This window comes from Herpailurus yagouaroundi, unplaced genomic scaffold (assembly GCF_014898765.1).
Source record: "Herpailurus yagouaroundi ecotype Mexico unplaced genomic scaffold, PumYag 218, whole genome shotgun sequence".
In the NCBI taxonomy this organism is placed as follows: Eukaryota; Metazoa; Chordata; class Mammalia; order Carnivora; family Felidae; genus Herpailurus; species Herpailurus yagouaroundi.
Genome location: NW_024412449.1, coordinates 3,017,839 through 3,029,770, shown reverse-complemented (window position 1 = coordinate 3,029,770; position 11,932 = coordinate 3,017,839). Strand labels below are relative to the sequence as shown.

At 36.5% G+C, this 11,932-nt stretch overlaps 1 non-coding gene and 1 pseudogene across 1 annotated transcript; one reads left to right on the top strand and one right to left on the bottom strand.

The window, feature by feature from the left end:
* Positions 1–285: 285 nt before the first annotated feature.
* LOC121018211 (heterogeneous nuclear ribonucleoprotein A1-like) lies at positions 286–1,967 on the bottom strand (annotated as a pseudogene).
* Positions 1,968–11,598: 9,631 nt separating this feature from the next.
* Positions 11,599–11,705, top strand: LOC121018317 (U6 spliceosomal RNA). The gene has a single exon (XR_005785128.1). It is a non-coding gene; the product is annotated as a U6 spliceosomal RNA (small nuclear RNA).
* Positions 11,706–11,932: the final 227 nt, after the last annotated feature.

Below are 11,932 nucleotides of genomic sequence, written 5' to 3'. Positions count from 1 at the left end.
AGACTAACTTTACACAGCACATTTAAAAAAAGACACATTGGGGCGCCTGGGTGGCGCAGTCGGTTAAGCCTCCGACTTCAGCCAGGTCACGATCTCGCGGTCCGTGAGTTCGAGCCCCGCATCGGGCTCTGGGCTGATGGCTCAGAGCCTGGAGCCTGTTTCCGATTCTGTGTCTCCCTCTCTCTCTGCCCCTCGCCCGTTCATGCTCTGTCTCTCTCTGTCCCAAAAATAAATAAACGTTGGAAAAAAAATAAAATAAAATAAAAAAGACACATTTATTCAGCATCATGATCAGACTATTACATTTAGCAATCAACAGCATGGGTGCAAAAAAAAAAATCTACAGTAAAACCCTTTATTGGAATGCTTTACACTTTCCACAGAACAGAAACTAAAATAACCTGCTATACAATTAGTCACAAATACAGTCCTCGAGTTTTTTGCCCATACACATGAGTATTGTCTAAAACATGTCTTCTTTGTAACAGCTAGGCCCTGCCACCACTGTGCTTGGCTGAGTTCACAAATCTGTTGTAACCTATAGCTTCCCTGTCACTTCTCTGGCTCTCCTCTCCTGCTAAGCTTTGTTTCCTGGCAGTAATTAAAACCTTACGCCACTGCCATAGCTACTGCTGCTGTTGGAACCGCCACAGCCACTTTGGTTTCATAGTTTGGCAAAGTATTGGCCTCCACCACCATAGGGGCCAGTGCTTGTGCCTCCAAAATTTCCTTTCATGGGTCCAAAATTTGAAGATTGATTGTTGTAATTGCTAAAATCATTACAGCTTCCACCACCTCCAAAGTTGCTTCCACTACCACTGCCAAAGCTGCCTCCACCTCCTCCATTGTTATAGCTGCCATAGCTGCCACTCCCGCCATAGCCACTGCCCTGGTTTCCATAACCCTGTCCACCACTTTGATAGCCTCTGCTTCCTCCAGAGTAACCAGGGCCGCCTCCTCCATAACCACCATCATTACCAAATCCGTTATAGCCATCCCCACTGCCACCATATCCACCACCACCTTGACTGCCACCAAAGCCACCTCACCCACTGAAGTTTCCTCCATGGCCAAAGTTGTCGTTCCCACCAAAACCACCTCCACAACCACTGCTGAAGTTCCCAGAACCACTTCGACCTCTTTGGCTGGAAGAAGCACCAGCCATCTCTTGCTTAGATAAAGCTTTCCTTACTTCACTGTTGTGGCCATTCACAGTATGGTATTTTTTAATGACAATCTTGTCTACAGAGTCATGGTTGCCAAATGTTACAAAAGCAAAGCCTCTCTTTTTGCCACTGCCTCGGTCAGTCATGATTTCAATCACTTCAATTTTCCCATACTGTTCAAAATAATATTTTAGGTAATGTTTTTCAGTGTTTTCTTTAATGCTACTGACAAAAATCTTTTTCACAGTTAAGTGGGCACCAGGTCTTTGAGAATCTTCTCTCGAGACAGCCCTCTTTGGTTCTACAACTCTTCCATCCACCTTGTGTGGCCTTGCATTCGTGGCTGTGTTCACCTCTTCCACAGTGGCATGCATACGTGACAAACCCAAAGCCTCTGGAGAACTTGGTGTTTGGATCTCTCATTAGCACACAGTCGGTAAGCATTCCCCACTGCTCAAAATGGCTCCTCAGACTCTCATTGGTTGTTTCAAAGCTCAAACCTCCGATGAAAAGCTTCCGCAGCTGTTCAGGCTCTTTGGGAAACTCAGACTCAGACATGATGGCGGTGAGAGTTTCACGATGCTTACTCAGCGGCGTCCACGGGCAGAAAGGCAACACTTTTCTTCTAAGAACAGGCATAAGTCAAGGATGTCTACTATTCTGCATTGTACTGAGATTTGGTCCCAGCCAATGCAGTAAAGGAAGAAAAAAAGCATAAAGCTTGGAAAGGAATAAGTAAATTATTACACACGTAAAATACTTACCCCCAAATCTACCAATTAATAAGAGAATTTAACAACCTTTCAGGATACAAGATCAATATACAAAAAGTAACTGCATGTCTATATACTAGCCACAAAAAATTGGAAAATAAATTGAAAAATACCATTTACAAAAGTATCAAAAACCAGAAAAAGTTTAAGAGTAAATTGAACAAAATATATGCAAGCCCTCTATACTGAAAATTATAAAACATCTCTGGGAAATTAAAGAAGACTCAGATATATGGAGAGATATAACATGTTCATGTTATATGAAGCCTCAATACTGTTAAGACGTCATTTATCTCAAGGTTGATCTATAGGTCCAACATAATCCTGTTATGAACTAAATTGTGTGCCCCCCAATTCATATGTTGAAACCCTGACCCCCCCGTACCTCAGAAAGTGACTGCATCTGGAGACAGGGTCTTTAAAGAGGTGACTGAGTTAAAATAAAGCCATTAGGGTGATGCCTGATGCGATCCGACTGGTGTCCTTTACAAAGAGGAAATAACGAGCACACAGAGACACTGAGGATGCCCCCACACAGAGGAAAGACCACGTGAAGACACAGCATGGAGGCAGCCATCTGCAAGCCAAGGAGAAACTAAACCTGCTGGCACCTTGACCTTGGACTTCTAGCTTCCAGAACTGTGTGAATATACATTTCTGCTGTTTAAGCCACCCAGTCTGTGGTATTTTGTTGTGGCGGTGCTATCAAACTCACACAAATCCCCCCCAAAATCCCAGAAGGCTTTTTTTATAGAAATTGACAAGCTGATTCTAAAATGTAAATGGAAAGGCAAAGGGCCCAAAAGTCATAGGACTTATATTGCCTGATTTCAAAATTTACTATAAAGTTACAGTAATCAATGCAGTGTGGTATTGGTGTAAGTGTAGACAAATAGATGTCTAGAGAAAACAGAAGCAGACCCATGTGTATACAGTCAATTGATTTTTCACAAAGATGTTAAGGCCATTCAATGAAGAAAGAAAAGCCTTTTCAATGAATCTGACAACTGGATATCCATGTTAAAAATCAAAATCAAAAACCTCAGACCATATACAGGAATTAATTCAAGATAGGAAAGTGCTAAAACAATAAAACTAGAAGAAAATATAGGAGAATACCCTTATGACCTAGGGATAGGGAAAACGTTTCTAAAGAGAACACAAAATATGCTAAATATAAAAGAAAAAAATGATAAATTGGGCTTCACCAAAATTAACAACATCCACATATCAAAAGATACAATTAAGAAGGGGTGGGGGGGAAGGCAAGTCACAGACCAAAAGAAAATATCTGCAAAACATATACCTGACAAAGAAGTTGTATAAGAAATATATAAAGAACTACAAATTGGGGCACCTGGGTGGCTTAGTTGGTTAAGTGTCTGACTCTTGATTTCAGCTCAGGTTATGATCTCATGGCTCATGAGTTAGAGCCCCACATTGGGCTTCCTGCTGACAGTGCAAAGCCTGCTTGGCATTCTCTGTCTCCCTCTCTTTCTGCCCCTCCCCTGCTCACTCTCTAACTCTCTCTCAAAAATAAATAAACATTTTTTTAAAAAGAACTAAAATCACTAATAAAACTACAACTATTTAAAAAGGGCAAATGCTTCAAGAAGAACTTCACAAAAGAAGATATATAAATGGCTAATAAGCACATGAAAGGATGTTTAACATCATTAGTCATCAGAGAAATTAAAATTAAAACCGAAATGAAATATCACTCCACATCCATTAGAATGGCTAAAATTTAAGACTGATGATACCAGTTGTCAGTGAGAATATAGAGCAACTGGAACATTCATACATTGTTGGTAGTTAATGGTACAACACTTTTGAAAAATAATTTCTTGGTGTTTTTAACTTTTTTATTATTTTTAAAAATTTTATTGAGACATAATTGATATGTACCATTATATTTGTATACAGCATGTATACAGTATATATTTGTATACAGCATCCCCAGGACTTACTTATTTTATAACTGAAAATGTGTACCTTTTGACCATCTTCACTCATTTCACCACCTCAAAGCATCCCCTGGTCAATCTATTCTCTGTATGTATGAGTTCCTTGTGTTTCTTTTTAAGATTCCACGTGTGAGATCATATGGTATTTGTCTTTCTCTGGCTAGCTTACTCTACTCAGCATAATACCCTCAAGCTCCATTCATGTTGTCACAAATCGAAAGATTTCCTTCTTTTCATGGCTGAATAATAGAATAATATTCCAGTGTGTGTGTGTGTGTGTGTGTGTGTGTGTGTGTGTGTGTGTGACATTTTCTTTATCCATTCACCCATTATTCATCCATCGATGGACATTTAGGTTGCTTCCATGTCTTGGCTATTGTAAATAATTATGCTGCAATGAACACTGGCATGCAGATATCTTGTTGAGTTAGTGTTTTCATTTCCTTTAGATAAATAACAAGTGGAACTGTTTTTTATAACAGCTAGCACACTCCTACCTTATGAGCAAACTGTTCCACTTTTAGGTATACACTCAAGTAAAATGAAAACATGTATTCACAAAAAGACTTGTGCAAAAATATTTATAGCGGCTTTTTTTTCTTCTTTTATTTTTTAATTCAAGTATAATTAGCTTATAGTGTTATATTAGTTTCAGCTGTATAATATAATGATTCAACAATTCCTCAGTGCTCATCACGGTAAGTGTGCTCTTAATCACCTTCACCTATATCATTTATGCTCCACCCACCTCCCCTTTGGCAACTACCATTTTGTTCCCTACAGTGAAGAATCTGTGTTTTTCAAAAAAGAGACTCAAAAATATGGAGAACAAACTGAGGGTTGCTGGAGGAGTTGTGGGAGGGGGGATGGGCTAAATGGGTAAGGGGCATTAAGGAATCTACCCCTGAAATGATTGCTTCACTATATACTAACGAATTTGGATGCAAATTTTAAAAAATAAAAAATAAAGTTAAATTATAAAAAAAAAGAATCTGTGCTTTCGTTTGTCTCTTTTTTCTGTGTTCATTTATTTTGTTTCTTAAATTCCACATATGAGTAAAATCATATGGCACTTGTCCTTCTCTGACTGACTTATTTCACTTAGCATTATACCCTCTACATCCATCCATGTTGTTGCAAATGGCAAGACTTCATTTTTTTATGGCTGAGTAATTTTCATATATATATAAATATAATATATACACATATATATATACACACACACACACACCACACCTTCTTTATCCATTCGTCTATGGATGGACACTCGAGTTGCTTCCATATCTGGGCTACTATAAATAATGTGCCAATAAACATAGGGGTCTATATACCTTTTTGAATTAGTGTTTTTGTTTTCTTTGGGCAAATACCCAGTAGTGGAAGTAGTGGATCATATGGTAATTCTATTTTTAATTTTTTGAGAAACCTCCATACTGTTTTCCACAGTGGCTGCACAAGCTTGCATTCCCAAGTGCACAAGGGTTCCTTTTACTCCGTGTTCTCCACAACATTTATTTCTTGTGTTTTTTATTTTATCCATTCTGACAGGTGTGAGGTGATACTGTGGTGTGGATTTGCATTTCCTTGATGATTAGTGATGTTGAGCATCTTTTCATGTGTGTGTTGGCCATCTGTATGTCTTCTTTGGGGAAATGTCTATTCATGTGTTCTGCCCATTTTTAATTGGATTAAAATTGGATTTTTAATTGGATTTTGTTTTGGGGTTGAGCTGTATAAGTTTTTTATATATTTTGGATATTAACCCTTTATCAGATGTATCATTTACAAGTATCTTCTCCTATTCAATCAGTTGCTTTTTGTTTTGTTGATGGTTTCTTTCACCATGAAAAAGCTTTTTATTTCGGTGCAGTCCCAGTAGTTTAATTTTGAATAGCATTTTTATTCTTATACCCCCAAAATGGAATAAACTAAATTCATCAACAAATGAATGCATAAATTGTGGTATATCTAATATGTAATACCACCCATAAATTAAAAAGAACATATTACTGATACATTCAAGGACATGTGTAAATCTTAAAACATAAATTAAGTACAAGAAGCCAGACACAAAATAGCATATACTGTAGAATCAATTTATAATATATTTGAAAACTGGAAAAACTAAACTATGGTGGTAGATATTAGAACACTGTTACCTCTGGGATACAGTAGGAGGTTGTCTGGAGAGGAGGGAGAAGAAACTTTTTAGAGAGATAGAATTGTTTTCTGTCTTAATTAGTGTTTTGTTCCACATACAATTTGTCAAAATCATCAAACTGTACCCATAATGAATTTCACAGTAAGTTAGTTATACCTTAACAAAGATATGAGTTAAAAACAGAAAAAAAAGAGAACTAATAAATCCATCTAAAAGTTAATTATTTGAAAAAAAGAATATAATAAAATAAGCTGTTAGCTGATGTAACTGGGAAAAAAGGGGGGTTTATATACATAAAATTAGAAATGACAAGGAGGAAATAACCAAACTAAGCACTTTTTTAATGATAAGAGTTGACTTTGTACAATTCTTCGCAAATAAATTTTGGAAAAGTAGATGAAATGGATAATTTTCTAGCAAATACAACTTGTCAAAATCAATCCCAGTGGAGACAGAAAGTCCAAACATATAAAATACCACAGAAGAAATAGAGGAAGCAGAAAAAATTTCTCACAAAAATGTCCCAGGCCCAGGCTGTTTCTCAGGGAAATTCTATATTTAAAAATTATTATATGAAGTGAGTATAACATCTATCTAAACCTGAAAATGATTGCATCAACAAAAGAAAATTACAGACCAATTTATCTTATAAATATCAATAATTAGCAAACAGAATCCAACAGGACATTACAACATTCATCATGACCAAGTAGAATAGATTCAATACTCTAAAATTCATTAATATTATCCATCATATTAATAGAGCTTAATAGAGCTAAGAATTATATAAGTGTGTATCTAGAAAAATCCAAATTACTACAGTACTAGAAAACAACTACAAACAAAATAATTTAGTACAGTAGGTTATAAAATCAATATACAAAAATCAGATCTTCCCCTATATACAAATAAAAATCAGTTTATATTGGATGAGAAAACCACCTTTGTGAAAACTAAATAAAATTAAATACCCAGGTGTAAACTTAGCAAGAAATGTCCAGGACCTATAGGAAGAATAACCATAGAATAATTCAAAAATGCACAAAAATAACCTTGCAGAAATGAAAAGATACTAGACAGGAAGACTCAATATCAGAAATTTTAGGTCAAAATAAGTTCATAACATGTCATATAGTTCATAAATTTAATATAATCCAACAAAAATATGACTAAATTTCTTGCTGGAACTAGATCATTTTTTTATAAAATTCATTTGGAAGAACAGACAAGCAAGAATAGCCAAGAGGGGAAAGCCTGAAAAGAGAGAGAGGAATGGGAAAGGGATAACACTGTGAGACATTGAAACATACTCTAATGTCTCTAATTAAAAATGTGGTGGTGTGGGGCGCCTGGGTGGCGCAGTCGGTTAAGCGTCCGACTTCAGCCAGGTCACGATCTCGCACTCCGTGAGTTCGAGCCCCGCGTCATGCTCTGGGCTAATGGCTCAGAGCCTGGAGCCTGTTTCCGATTCTGTGTCTCCCTCTCTCTCTGCCCCTTGCCCGTTCATGCTCTGTCTCTCTCTGTCCCAAAAATAAATAAAACGTTGAAAAAAAAAATTAAAAAAAAAAAATGTGGTGGTGCAACATGCATGACCCAGTGGAACAAAATAGAAAATCCAGAAATAGATCCAATTGCATTTGGAAATTTAGTATATTATAAAGGAAGAATCTCAAGTTATTGGGGAAAATGATGACTTTTTTTTTTTTTTAATCAAAGGCATGGAGCTAACTGAATAGCCATAGAAAAGATAAAATTGTATTCATTGCCCAAACCATGTACCAAGATAAATTCCAAGTGGATTAGAAATTTAAACATATTAAATGAGTCCATACAAGTATAGAAAAAAATATTCTATAATCCAAGAGTGAGGGGCACTTTCCTACCTCTGACTCAACGTTTAGAAGCCATAAGGGAAAAGATTAAGGAATTTATTACATAAAATAAGAAAAAAAATTTTTAACTTACATGGCATAAAAACACCATAAGGAAAGTAAAGAAACAAATAACAAACTTCAACTTTTTCAATTTTTCAACTTTTATCATAAATAAAAGTTTAATATTTACCATATATAAAGAACCTTGAAAAAGAAAGAATGAGAGGTGCCAGTTAAGCGTCTGACTCTACATTTCTGCTCAGGTCATGATGTCACAGTCATGAGATTGAGCTCCATGTTGGGCTCTGCACTGACAGCATTGAGCCTGCTTGGGATTATTTCTCTCCTTCTCTCTCTCTCTGCCCCTCCCCCTCTCACTCACACATTCTCTTCTCTCTCTCTCTGTCTCAAAATAAATAAACTTAAAAAAAAAGAAAGAATGAAGACTAATAATGCTACAGAGAAAAAATGCTAGGAATATATACAGACAATTCATAGAAAACTAAATACAAATGCCTTTATCTACATGAAAAGATCTTGATTGTGCACATAATAAGAAAATGGTAAATTAAAAACACAATAGTATACCATTTTTCACCTATCACAGTGGCAAAAAATTCAAGATCGATGAGTATTCATTTGGCCAGGCTTTGAGAAAACAGGCAGTCTCATCATTGCTGGTACAAATCCTACAGAGGGGAATTTGGCAATTTTTAACAAAATAACATATGCATTCTGACCCTTTGACCCAGGAAGCTTATTTCTAAGCATCTGTCCTAAAGAAACACTGACAAAAACACAAAAATACGGACACTTATTTTGTAATAGCAAAAACCCCAAATGTTCATTAATAGGAGTCTACTGGAGAAACTACAGTACATCCAAATAGTGAAATACTATGCATCTAGAGAAACCAATGCAGACTATCTTTGTATATAACTATAGCATGAGCTCCAGAATATAGTTCTGTATACACACACACACACACACACACACACACACACACACAAGAATCAGATATGGATTTACTTATGTAGATAATTACAGAAGTATAAACCATAAAGTAAATAAAATCTTGGCTAAAGGGAAAGAAGGAAAAAGGGAGTTTGGGATAGAAGTTGGACTTCTGTGAATAATACCTTGTTTTTTAATTTTTTATAATTTTTTATTGAAGTGTATAGTTGACATACAATGTTACATTAGTTTCAGGTGAAAAACAGAGTGAATTGACAATTCTATATATCACACGATGCTCACCACAAGTGTAGTGTTTTTTTTTATTTGACCCAAGAGACCTACTTCTAGGAAAATGAGCCACGAAAATGTTTTAGGTGGCTATAGATTATGTTAAATCAGGATGAAAAAACAATTCCTAAAAAAAAAAGCAAAATAAAATAAATAGACCTAACTGTGCATTGAGATTATAGCCTAGATGCAGAGGTATATTATTTTAAATGGTTTGAAAATACAAAAGTTCATAATAACTATTTTCACTAATCCTATTTTGGCATGATTTTTCTAAAATCTATATAATAAAGTAAAGCAAATAAGCAATTACACTATTGTCATTAAGAACCAAGACTTTTAGGGGCACCTGGGTGGCTCAGTCGGTTAAGCGTCCGACTTCGGCTCAGGTCATGATCTCGTGGTTCGTGAGTTCAAGCCTCGCATCGGGCTCTGTGCTGACAGCTCAGAGCCTGGAGCCTGTTTCAGATTCTGTGTCTCCCTCTCTCTCTCTGACCCTCCCCCGTTCATGCTCTGTCTCTGTCTCAAAAATAAATAAACGTTAAAAAAATTAAAAAAAAAAAAAAGAACGAAGACTTTTAGCATAAGAGGAAAAGATTCAAAATAAAATTGAAGGGTTAAGCAAAGCCCTGTAATCTTAAATTTGGGTTGTAAGTATCAGTATAAACTTATAATATATTTTCTCTTTAAGAGAGATTTCCATTTCCAAGCTTGGACACCTTTTGTTTCCAGAAAATGATGACTGGGGACATGGTCATGTCAGAATTCAGGACGCAACTCAAGAAAGAGGTTCACATTCACTGGCCAGAAATTTAAAAAAAAAAAAATCAGCACAAAAGAGAACAACTACAATGGATTTAAACACATGGAATATGTTCAAATTCATAAGTTCCTTCCTAATAATAGCATAAAACAAAAAATCTCATTGGTTACCTCTGGAGTATTTAAGGGAACCAACCCGCTATTCTGAATGCAGGTAAGTAGAGGGAAAAAATCAAACATTCAACCTATTCTCGTGATTAAACTATGTCATAAGTTATCTAAATAGTTAATGAGGGAAGAGTTCTCTCTATCGAAATAGTCCATGTAATAAATGATGAAGGAATGACAGAATTAGAATGCCGCCATTTTGCAAATCCCCAAATGAAGTCATGAATCTGAACAATGATTATTAATGGCTGTTACATCACAAAAAGGAGACAACCAGTCATGTGTGCTGGCTGACAGAAGCACATGACAATACTTACAATGTAGTCTTGCAAAGAAAGAAAGAAATCTGAATCGGACCAAGTCACTAGGTCTAGCTGCCATTTTATGGGAAATATAGGGAACAAAGGAGCAAGGTAAATGATACCAGAGGGATGCAGTCCTATCTAGAAAACAAGAAATGACCTGGTCTCTTCAACAAATGACATAAAAGGGAATAAAAAGAAAGGCAGGGGAATCTATAAATTGCAGAGATAAAGAGAAATATCAACCACTTGCAATGTATGAATTATTTAAATCCTAATTCAACTGGAAAAAAACAGACAATTGTGGAAATTTGAATACTGGATATTCAATGATATTAAGGACTTATTAATTTTTCAATGTGATAGTGTTAATACTGTTCTTTTAGAAAGCTCTCATCATTCACAAAAGCATACAGAAGTATTTACAGATGACATTATCTGGGGGATGTGTGTTAAACACTCTGGCAGGGGGAGGGAGGGGTACAGATGAAACAAAAGTGGCTGTGAGTTTATTTTGTGTCTGGGTAATAGGTTCATGAGGGTTCACTGTACTATTCTGCCTAATTTTGTGAATTTTTCAATTTGTTATAAAAACTGTTTAATGCAAGAAGTTCATAGATTGGGTAATTACTATATATTGGTGAAGGCAGACCTTTTGAAAGTAGAGAACTGAGCAGGAAAATCCATTAACTGCAGATAAGTCACTCAAAATGTATCCTTTCTTTTTGTCACTTTAGGCGGCCTCTTTTTCACTGGGGCTGGATTAGCTGTTTCACAAATGCTCCACACGAGTATGTATGCCCAGAAAACTCTCCATCTGGAGACGCTACTGCACCCTGGGCCCAGGCCACCTTCCCAGACTACACCACCTTTTCCTAAAAGCTGCTCTAAGTCATTCTGCCTAGGCCACAGTCATGCGGTGGGCACACTGCTGCTCCAGTAACATACCTAGGACCCTCGGGTAGTTCAGTCCTTCTCCCACGATGAAGTTCCCTCGGGCCAGACCTGACCATAGAGCTCTTTCCTTTTCTAGGTTTTAATCATTACTTTTTCACCATTGTCTCTGTTTCTTGAGGTCTGTTTCTATCAAAATCATGCACACACACACACACACACACACACACACACACACACATATACACACACAGTAACTAGTAGTCTCTTACAAGAATAGGCACCAGTGCTGGCTTCAGCAGCACATGTACTAAAATTGGAATGACACAGAGAAGATTAGCATGGCCCTTGCACAAGGATGACATGCAAATTCGTGAAGCTTCCATATGTAAAATTAAAGAAGAGGCACCTTATACCTATCATCTGCTGTGTCAGTCCCTGCTTACCCCTCTGCATTCAAATACTCACAATGACCCTGAGAGGAGCTATTATTATCCTATTTTACAGATGAGGAAATGGAGGGAGAAGCTTCACCAAAACTGCACAGCTTGTAAATGGCAGAGCTGGGATTTAAATCCAGGTCTACCTGCTTGCAAAGCAAGTTTATTTAACCATAAATT